Source organism: Patagioenas fasciata, chromosome 2 (assembly GCF_037038585.1).
Source record: "Patagioenas fasciata isolate bPatFas1 chromosome 2, bPatFas1.hap1, whole genome shotgun sequence".
In the NCBI taxonomy this organism is placed as follows: Eukaryota; Metazoa; Chordata; class Aves; order Columbiformes; family Columbidae; genus Patagioenas; species Patagioenas fasciata.
The window spans coordinates 72,064,005-72,075,927 of record NC_092521.1 but is presented as its reverse complement, the minus strand read 5'-3'; positions in this window follow the sequence as shown (position 1 = coordinate 72,075,927).

The window sequence follows — 11,923 nt, the reverse complement described above, 5'->3', positions numbered from 1 at the left end:
ATAAAATGAGTATACATATATTAATATTACACAGCAATGCAGTGACCAAAGCAGTGACAAGATTGAGCAAGTCTGTTGATCTAGGCTAAAGAGAAATAGCTGTACTCAATGTGCACTGACTTGTCTCACCTACATTAAAACACTTTGCTCTTTGGTACACAATCTGGAGCTCCAATTACAAGATTATTTTACCTCCCATTTGCCCACTGTAAAGGAGCATAAGGCAACACTTCATTCTTTATTCTTTATTTCACATAAAATGTCATTTTGTTTTTAATGATCACTTGGAGCTAATTAGATACATTCATTTGCCCCAACACACATACGCAAATCCTATTTTTATTATTTATTTTTTTAAAGAAAAGTTCCGAAAATTCCAAATTCAGTGCAAAAGTGCAATTGCAACTTGGGCTAGCAGGTATGAAATTGCTAAATTTAGTTCCTTACAAATATTTGAAATATGTCAAACTTCTATACCAAGCTCCATAGCCTTTCTGATAACTACAACAAGCAGTGGTACATTTGGCTCCAAGGAGACATGGATAAAACTTTTTAAGCAATAGCAAATTAATCAAAAACTTCAGCTTTAGGAGTACTGACTCTATTTGTGAATTCACCTTTAAAATATACAGACTAAGGTTTTGAGGATACAGAAACATTTCATTCTGACAGTTTAGAAAAACAAAATATATGTTATTATTAGTTTGTTTCAAACAACACTACAGAAAAAGACTTTTTTGAAGTGCTACCATTGAAGACCTGAGATTCCCTAAATATAATTTCAAATAGCAAAACATCTTCATTTGAGGGAAAAACACCCCACCTTTCTTACCTCAATTTTAAATAATTCCCTTTAAGATTCTCCTGAGCCTAGAATGTCTCTGGTATATGACTACCAAACTGAAAAATGCGTTATTCACAGAACTCTCTGTCAGGTTTTTGTGAGCTGTTTTGCTCTACGTGGCCAGCTGGGAACCATTTCACAATTAAAAAAATAAACAAAAACTGAAGGGAAGACTAATACTGAAGATAAAATATTCAAGCACTACATTAAAGAAAACCTGGACCATTAGCTAATGAAACGAATTTTTGGAGAGAATTAGGTAAGTACACCAAGATCACCACTTTTTACCTTCTTTTATCTTTCCATTTCTCTTTGTCAAGTGTGCTAGCTTATACAATGATGAAAGACATATTTGTTAAAAAAAGTATCAGCTACTATATTCAAATTTCAAATTCTTTCAAGCTGAGGTGTTTTCTCTAAATTCCAGTTTGCAACATGCATTAAATAACTTTTAGCAAACACTGAAATCATCTTAGACTGAGCCTTCAGTTTTTTTCTCTAGAGTCCATAGCTTTTAAGGTCAGAACGGAACATATGTGTCCAGTGTGATCCCTTCGCAGGTCAGAGAACTCCAAGTAGCAGCTTGTGAAAGATCCAGACATCAATTCGCAGCTGTCATTTTGAGGGAGTAGTGAAGTGCTTTTGACATGCTTACCATTGGAAGTATTTTTATATAAAACTCTATTGTCCAAAGCAGTGTCGTGTAGAAAGATCTCAAACTGGTCTTGGGAGCTGTCTAGCTGAATGGAATGCGAAGAATGGATACATTCTGCCTCTGTCAACCTGAAAACACCAGTGTTGCCCTTGGTGTTGCAGCCACACACCAAGCTGTTGAGATGCACAGCTGTTCACATGGTATTCAAAACACACATATGGAAAAAGTAGAAATTTTGTCAGAAATTTGCAGGATTTGCAAACCCTGGCGAAAATACCATCTGAAAACAATAAACTGACTATTCTGGGAATTATCTGTTTCATTACATCTGCCAATATATACCTCTGCATCACAGATGATGACTTTGAATGATCCAGAACCTTCAACTACCTGAACAAAATCAAGAAGAGGTTTCAGACCACCTACAATTCAAGAGCACAGACACCCCTTCCCTATGTAATGAACAAATGCAACGCAAATTCTGCAAATTTCATGTTGGCAAACAGGGCCCTGTATCTGTCTTGCAGACTTGTTTGCTTGTGGCTACTGTGCCTTCTTAGGGAGAAGAGGAAGACTTTCTGTTCAGAGATGAAAGCAGAAACTTGACTTGGAAGGAAAAAAAGCAGTTAGCATGAAAATAAGGAAAAAAAACAAAAACACACCAGCACAATTGTCTGATTAAGGAGATAATTACGTTACTTATTTTTAAGAATGCTCCTTGCGTGGTATAAGTACACAATCTTGAAAAACAGCTACTTGAAAAACAAGTTGAAAAAAAGTAAGCACAATGAAAGGACTAAAAATTTCCATTCCTTTAGAGAGATTCTGATCCTTTTTGAGAGTGAAGCTCTTATAGGGAATTCAGAGGAAACTAAATCTTATGTTTGCTATAAATACCGATAGCTACATTGAACCCACTGGTACTAAAACCAAGCTTTGGGTTCTCAGTGGATTGTATCTGGTTCAAAATGTGCCACAACAGTACTTCATGTTTGTTTGTCTAATAAAATATAAAATGTACTGTTGGCTTTTAGTGCTTCTGAACTGATAAATTCAACTGACACTAAAAGTCTTCTCACACAAAACCAGAACATGCATTGTATTCCAAAACTGTAAAGGTGTTTATTGTAACTTGGATATTGATCTGAAAAATTCAATGCTGCTGCCTGTCAAGCTTGTCACTTAATGTGAAGCATTTTCTTTGTTTGGGAAAGACTGCAGAATTGCCAACCATTGGGACTTCTAAAGACACCAACGTCCTAGATAACTTGTTTTTATACTGAAAGACACAATAACTGTATAATATATAGTAGAATTGCTCTGTTACTGTATTCAATATTGCATGAAAAGTCTCTTTAATTTAATCCCTATAGTTTCATAGTATACGATTTATGTATGTTCATGTGTGTAAACCTCCATAGACACGAAATCAGGAACAATGAAAAATAGAATCACTCCCCCCACCCCCTCCAGCAAACAAACAAACAAAAAAAAGTCAGATTTGTGGCTTTTCCTCTTTTCTCTGAAGACTAGCAATCACAGAATCACAGGGTGTCAATTACTACCATAAAACTTACAAGAGCTGGCATTTTCTGGTGAGAGAATTCTTCGACAGAGACATTAAGGAGTTTTCCAAACTGGAAGCAAAGGGGTCCAAACTAGAGGAAACCCAAAACAAAGCTTACGAGATGTTCTAACCTCCCATTGCAGGCACACAGATGCCTACAATGACATAAATCATGTCAACTTGCCACTCTGCCAGATTAATTTACCTCTCTGAATATAATGAGTTACAGGCAAAGAGATTGTATTGTATATGACCAATAATTGGAGGAATAATAATAATTAAAAAAAAAAAAAAACCCCACAAACAAACAAATAAACAAAAACGTTTCCCAGGTTAGTCATTTGTAGACAGAGAAAAACAGATTGAAGTACTACTGCCTATGTAGAAGCAGTTAACCTATCCAGTCTTTAAAAGGATATATGAAAAAAATAACATCAACCAGAGGCTTTTAAGAACTAAATTCATGAAATGAAACATTCGCTCTCTATTTTCTGACAAGGTTGCTGGTGCAAAACTGAACCTGCCATCTTGTGCACAAAGAAACTGAGCTAGCGATACCAAAACAACTGCTATGTGTAACCGTCTTTTCAGACATTAACGTTGTACTTTGCAAGAAGACATGATCTGTTTTTTCATCAATGAGATGGCTTATGCAAGCAGTCTGTCATTTTAAGAGCACACCTTCCTCTGTACTTGTGGGACTGCAAACTTATGAAATGTGCAATATGAAATGCTGTAAATGGAATAAGCCAAAATATGATTCCAGGTAGCTCAAAGCATAAAAATAAAAGTTATATATAACAAATTCTAATATGACTGCAAATGTGTATAATACTTGGTTTTACAGTAAAAGTTCCTCTTGCTCATACTAATAATTAAGTTAACAGTGAACATGTATTCAGGTTTCTGAGTGAAGTAAAACAAGACTCTAACCTGCTTTAAAACATGACCACCCTACATTATTAGCATGCAGAATTGACTCATAATAATTATGATATTATCATGGCAGGTGAATCATGTGAAATAGTATCTTAAGAAACAAGAAAAGGTCAGATGTCCATCTGATATAGGTCAGAATAAGTATTGACTTCAAATCTACAATACTGCAGCAGTAAAACGTAGAAGACAATTTTATTGTAATCAGATGGGTTTTCATTTAAAAAAAAAAAATCGTACTTTATACATCTTTAGCGATCTAAGTTGGTCCGAAGTCACAAAACCAATTCAATCTTGAGATGCCTGCTGTTTCAAAAGTAGTCCAAACTAAGGGAGTTTAAAATCAATGTACAGGGCATTTTCTAAATTCTGAAGATCTAGAGCTATAAGATATAAATAAATAGGAAAGAAAAAAAAATTGAAGAGGGTAAAACAAAAAGAAAAATTATTCCAGAAACAGCAAATTATAACAAGGAAATAACTAGGTGACTTTGCTGTAAGATAGTGTGAGCTAAAAACTATCTATTTGTCCATCCATACCTATTTTACAATTACAGTTGCTATTTACGAAAAAGTAAAAAGTTGCAAATTTTTTTTCCTTCCTGGATTTGGTTCAGGTCCCTTATTTGATCAACACTGACTGAAGATTATGGATCTGATACAGCACAGCATTTATACTATAAAATCTGCTGTAAGCCCCAGGAGAGTGCCTTAGCACAGTAAAACCTACTAGAGGATAGTTTCAAGTATGCACAGTTTCCCCTAATCTCCTTTTTCTAGGTGACATGTCTTGAAGGGAAATAAAAATGGCTCAAAAAATGGCAGGGGACTGCCTAAATCACGCAAAGCCCCAAAGCCAGTAAAAATTAGGGCCTTAGCTAATTGCTTTGTGAGCCATAAACAAAAACATTCTTTTGAAGTTAACTCCAAAGCCACCTTCTTCCCTTAAAGAAAACTCCAAGGAAGATGTGCTTTGGTAAGAAATTCCGCTTGGTAAGTACCCAAAAAACACTGTCACATGCAAGGCCTCCACTTATTTATTTTGTCACACAATATCTAGTTATTTTTTTGCACCTAACAGGGGTCCAGTTGCTGTATTGAGAATGTCAAATTCCCAGAACTGCTGCCATTCCCTCATGGGCCCTCTCCCAGAAAAGGTCAGCTACAGCTTATCGGCCTGGCACCAAAAACTCATTGGCAATGTGCTTAGGTCTGGCCAGTAAAACCTGGGACTAGAAGTTGGAAACCATGATACAGCGGGTAAAGAAAACTAGAAAAGGTCTCTGGAGATCCATGTCCCACTTTCAGCTCAGATGCTAACACAATATAAATAAATAATGCTGCAGTAAGAGAGTGCAGTTTAGGAGTTACATAGATGACTAAACCAAGAGCTGGGAACACTAGTCAGTCATTATTCTGCACCATGTTTTTCCAAATCTACATGAGCTGCAATGCTCTACTACCTCAAAACTACAATACCCTTCAGGTACTGACACTTATGATAGGCAAAAATTTAAAAAATTTAAAAAATAAAAGGAAGTCTCACTATTTGCAACATTTAGTGGGTTTAAAAAAAAAAATGTTGTGAATATATTACTTTATTCCCTTCGTGAATAAAAATTTAGCTTTTTTTTTTGAGGAGGCAGGTAGGGAGGGTGGTGTGTTATTAATTCAGTGTTAAATAATCATTCACCCTCTAGGATGTTTGGCAAACCATGCACATGTTCAGAATATCCATCAGATACTTCAATACAGTCTCTCCGTATTTCTGACCCTCAATCCAGTGCAGAATTGCACATGTACAGAAAGTTAGCTCATTTAGACTGCAAGTAGTTATAGTAAACATAGTAACAATATTTATCAAGTGATAATTGGCTTATTTTTTAGATTAGTGACACTTTTAATGTATCTATTCTCTCACATTAGTTTTGTTTGCTCTAATCATGGCTAAAACCAGTGGGATTCAACTCCGCATGCTGTGCTCCCATCTGTAAAAGCTTAATCTTTTTGCTGAAAAGTGGGCACCAAAAGTATACCCTCAATATCTACATGATTTAGGGAAATATAGATGTATGTAATATTCCAATGGCAGAAAAGAAATAGCTCTGTTAAAAGTATCATCTAAATGCATGTTCCAAGAATAGTGTGTTGTTTTCCTATAGATAAACCACATTTTCATTTATTCAGATCAATAAAATAGTAAGATACGTAACTGAAAAAATACAAATGATGTTTTGATGTTCCTAATTTGAAAACTTTCAAATGGAAATGTTGCATGGGAGCTCAAACATGCAACTTAATGGAGTTTCTTCTAAATGTAGTTTAGATCTCGTATTCATTTTAACATTCTTTTTTTCAAGAGATGGTAGTACAACTAAACATAAGACTCAGTGATCTGCAAAATAAAAAATGCATGCAAGTCCTTCTTCATAACAGCAAAAAGACTTCATTAATTGTTTATGGCAATATAGTATCTGCCACTGTCTCTGTATGTAACAGTGTCCCAGATCATTATAACCCTGGAAATGAGAGGACAAGATCTCTGCCCAGTGAGACATGAGAGTTTTCAGTTCTGATGAGCATCATTTTCAGCTCAGGGTGCCTAATAGCAGCTTGTGGCACCCAACAACTAGCAGAATTGAAACTCTGATCAGACTTCATATATTTTTAAATGAATTCTGTTCCTCATATCAACATGTTTTCCCAGAAAGCAGTAAATTTTCTGAAATTTTCAGAAGGCAATGATATTTTCTCCTATGTAAATGTGATCACATGCTTAACTTCCCTACCTCCATATGCTATGGATTCATGATTACATAAATGACATAAAACACATAAATTACATAAATAGGTTTCATACTTTAGTGCAAATCTTAAAAGCATATGCAGTTTTCAGGAGGTCCCTAGGTCACATTTCTTGTGTCAAAAATGGCACGATTTTACAGTTATTAAGAACTGGGCTACTTGGGTGTGGACAGCATATGCTCAGTGACATCCTCTGTAGTAGACAACTGAGACTGTGATTCCTGTTGATGTGACTTAAGATCATGCATGTGCAAGTAAGAAAAGCCTTATACACATTTTACATGTTATATGAATAGTACAAAAAAGCTGCTCATTAACATTCAGATTGTGGACATCATACATTCAGTGATTCTGTGCCACCACAAAAGTTCCTCAAAAGTAGATTCTATTTCATTTTGAAAATGTCATTCTTTTTAGTGCATTAGAATGATCACTAATGAAAGCAACCACTGCCTCACAGTATTGCCTGATAATCAGTAAATACTTTCTTTTTTTTTTCTTTTTTTTTTTTTTTTTTAATCTGAACACAGGAACAACCCTGTAGATGGCAAAGGGACTAGAAATTGGCAAAGGAAATAGGCTTTGAGTAGCCTGGGGAAACCCATCTCCTTCAGAAGTGTAGAAGCATCTTTAAAGCATTTGAAATAGCTCCAGCTAGGAAAGGTCCTAGCATCACTTAATGTACTCCACTCTCAACATTGTACAAAAGCCAAGAAAGAGGATAACCCACAGTAACTTGATAGGTACTGCAGAAACAAGCTGTCTTCATAGTCTTTATATGTAGACTTCATATACATATAAACTCCTCCAGATTTCATATTAACAAAGCCCTTTCTCAACCTATGAACTTCATGCTTTCTCATCCATGAAGAAATTAAAAGGTTTCCATCCATTCTGATGGTTTTTGTTTATTGATTTTCCCATATGAGTAGTGGTTTGTCCACAAGCTCTCTGCTGCTGGTGTTGCCAAAAGTAATGATCCCTCATTTGTCTCACCAGGCTGTACAAGCTCTAGTGCTGACACACTGTAAGACACCGTTCTACATTGTTTTGTGAGAATCAATGAATTCCAAGTCATATGACAGTGATTCATACTTTCCCTTTAAGTCATAGCATCCAACATCATTTGTAGCATGAGGTATCTCTATGAGTGAAAATTAATTTGATTTATTCATGAAATTAAATTGCTTTGCCTATAATGTACAGGCTTTAAAGCATCAGTTCTTGCTCATCCCATTATTACACAGTTTTCTAATTACCTCTGTAATCACACTACCTAATATTGTAAAGTGCCTTGGAGTGTGTAGAGAAGTTGTTGTACATTAAGCACCAAATTAGTAGATTTGGAGAGGAAAGAAGTCACTTTTGTGTATTCTTCCCACAACCCGGTGGAAAGAAAAGTCTGTTTTTCACCCTCGTGCTGACACTAAAGTCCAGGTGGCATGAGGAGTCCATATGATTCAAAGAGTATTTTTCAGAATATAACTTGAAAATCACAGTTCATTAAACTTTACCTTCCTACCTATGACTTCTTCACATTTGAGTTTGGTGCAACTACTGTGAAGCATATCTAAAGAGGACCTAGGGAAACAGATGACCAAGCCACGGACTGCAATAGAAGCCTGGCCCTGAGGCATTAATCTCAGAGACTTCTCTGTTTTAGAAATGTCTTCTGCTAACACTGGTTTGCATTCACATTATAATGGAAACAGACTAAACAAAAAAAAAAAAATCAGTTCTGAAGGTCTATTGCTTCACCTGTCCTGACTCACTGTAAGATGTTTCTCGGTTGAGACTTTTCCTCAAAGATTCAACGTGCATTTGCCCTAAATAGATCAATTGCCTTTCTCAGGTTTTTGGATTAAGAAGTTGCTGCATAAATACTTACTTTAAAAGGTATATAGTTTCTTCACTAATAATTAGCCAGGCCATCTATTTGTAAAAGACCACAATGTCAGTATTTAATTAGAAACTCTTGATTTATTCTATTATCTTTTTTTCAATTTGCTCTTGACTTGTTTAAACGCCATGAAAAAATTTTTATTCTTTATATTACTTCTCTCTTGAAGGCTCCATGAACACAAAAAATAATACAAGTCAGTCATTCTCTGTCCATCTGAAAAGTGTTTCCCGTTCATTCTTCACCAGGTATTTAAAGGATGTTTATTCTAACAGAATTTTGAGTCCAGTTTGGTCTATTGCTTTTCCAAAATGCTTTTTACCAGTTTTCATTCTCTGGTTTTTTTTTGGAAGGTTTGCTCTGCTGCATAAAGTCATCACAAACGGGCATTCATCCTTGTTGCCAAAGTGTTTGTGTTATCTATACTTTTAATCATCACCCAGTCTACAACAATATGAACCAGAAAAGGAGTTTCCACATCAAATTCTGCCATTTTAATGTACATTTTGATGTTCTCTTTCCTTGACAAGAAATCTCAAGTTTAACAGAAAGATGAGTCTACCACTTGATATCTTTAATGCATGCCCACAGTCTTCCTTTCTGAAGCAGAGCTAGTCCATTCTTACTTCATTTTATACAAGAAAAAATGCTTGAATTCACACAGTTCTATGTTTAATGTGGATCCCTGCCTACTCTCTTTAATTGTTTTGTTCTGTTCTTATTCCCTGTTAAAACCTAGCTTTCTATTTTTTGGAGGTTTTTTGTTCTGTTTTTAATGGATAAAAACTGACAAATGGGGAATAACAAAAGGCTTGAGTGTTTCAAATATCACTATTCTCAGTCCTCTCTTAGTCTTCTGGAAATCAAAAGAGAACAGGTAGCACTACTTTTAGATTATAATGTCAGGACAGGCCAAGTAAATTGTAGAGTTATACAGCTCAGAAATCCGTTTAAAGAATGCAGAACAGGTCTGGTCTATCAAGCCACTTTGTTTACATTTCATCATTTCTTACCACCCTAATAAAATAAAACAAAGATGAAAATAGGAGGACCAAGCAGAGAAGCTGTCACCAAGTAGAAGTGCACAGATCAGATGGTATGGATTAAAAGATTTTTCAAAATGTTCTCATCCATGATTGGACAGTAATCAGCACAAACCAGCTGTTAAAATTGAGCAGCCATAACAGTTTCCATAATAGGTCCAACTCACAAGGCAAGAACTTGGAGCTATTGCATCCAGCCAAGCGTAGTGAATCTGTAGCTCCATATGCTTCCATCTCCTATCAGGAACTGCTCTGCAAGGAGCACTTTCTATGCATGACTTCATGCATTCCACCAGCCAGGTCTCTGTAGATCACCAGTCAAGGCTCCACAAGCCACATATAATTCCTTACTATACTTGTCCATTTGCCCCCTCATTCTTTCCCTATGCTTCTAGTAATTGTGACAGGTAAACCAGAATAAGGCAACGGGAAATATTATTACAAATATTTTAAATCCAGAATGTTACTTACATGGATGCGCCATTAAATCCTCATAGAGAAGTCCATTACATCTTTCTTAATTCATGGAAACAGGTCCATGCCAGTTATTTCTTAAATACAAATATTTTGAGTTTAATGAAGTGTTATGTGTGCTAGCTCTGTTCTTTCACATGTAACTTCATCTCTACTTGAGATGTTGTTGGAGAGCATTTCCTCAGCTACAAAACCCTGTCGATGTGCACTTGCAGTTAAGAAAGCCAACTATATAGTGGGCTGCATCAAAAGCAGCATGGCCAGCATGTTGAACAAGGTCATTCTGTCCCTCTACTCCACTCTGGTAGGAACCCACCTGGAGTACTGCTTCCAGCTCTGGAGACCTTGGTACCTGAGAGTCATGGACCTGTTGAACAGGGTCCAGAGGTTTTAAAAGATGTTTAGATGTGATGCTTAAGGACATGGTTCAGTGGTGGACTTGGCAGTGACAGGTTACCAGTTGGACCTGACAATCTTAAATGTCTTTTCCCATCTAAATGATTTTATGATTCCATGAAACACCTCACATATGAAGAAAGAGTTGGGGTTGTTCAGCCTGAAGAAGAGTCAGCTCTGGGGAGATCTTATTCAGGCCATTCAGTACTTAAAGGGGGCCTATAAGAAAGACGGGGACAGACTTTTTAACAGAGTCTGTTGTGATACGACAAGGGATAATGGTTATAAACTGAAAGAGAGTAGATTCAGATTAGATATTAGGGACACATTTTTTACAATCAGGGTGATGAAACACTGGAACAAGTTGCCCAGAGAGGTGATAGATGCCCCATCCTTGGAAACATTCAAGGTCAGGTTGGACAGGGCTCTGAGCAACCTGATCTAGCTGCAGGTGTCATTGCAGTGGTGCCAGACTAGATAGTCTTTAAACTCTTCCAATCCAAACTGTTCTATGATTCTGCGAAAGAAATGCAGCTTGAAATTAGAGGAAGATTTCTAAATATCATTGAAGTTTTAGGAAAGGTGTTTAACAGTAGCAGTAAATTAAACAAACAAACCCAGAACCAATAGTTTCATAATGAAGGATGGCTTATGGGTGTAATTATAGACTGTCGTTGTCTGCGATATCAGGACATTGGTATCAGCTATCCAGTCTACTTCATACTCCTTTATTACTCACTGAGGAAAATGTTAATAATATGTTTATATGAGCTTCTGGAAAGCAGATTTTATGAGGGTGCTGAGCAACATTCCTGGACAAACTGTTTAGAACAGCCTCTTTCACAAAGCCAGACACAGGGAGTAAAAGGCAGCAGGCAGATTTTCAAACCATCAGCATGCAGCAGCTGGAGAGGTTGATTTAGATTGATTTTACTAACAACTACTGAGCAGACACCTTTTGAATTTGAAGAGCAGAAACAAGCCTGCACCCTGAGAACCTACTCACTAATTTTGCATATTCTTCACAGCAAATGTAACATTTCCCTTTGTTTTATACAGATTCTTCACAAATCTTCACAATTTAAGCTTGTTGAATCTAATTTCAGTAACAGAACCACACCTCCTTCAGACAGGATTTGATTGCTGTATTCCGACTTACAGTTGAGATGAACTGATCTGTGAGCAGAAAGTAGAGAAAGTAGTTTCAGCTATATCTTTCAAATCTACAAATTCTCCTATGTCTGTTATTTATGAATTTCATTAATTTTATACAGAGGCAGAGATAATTTATATAATAGGAGAA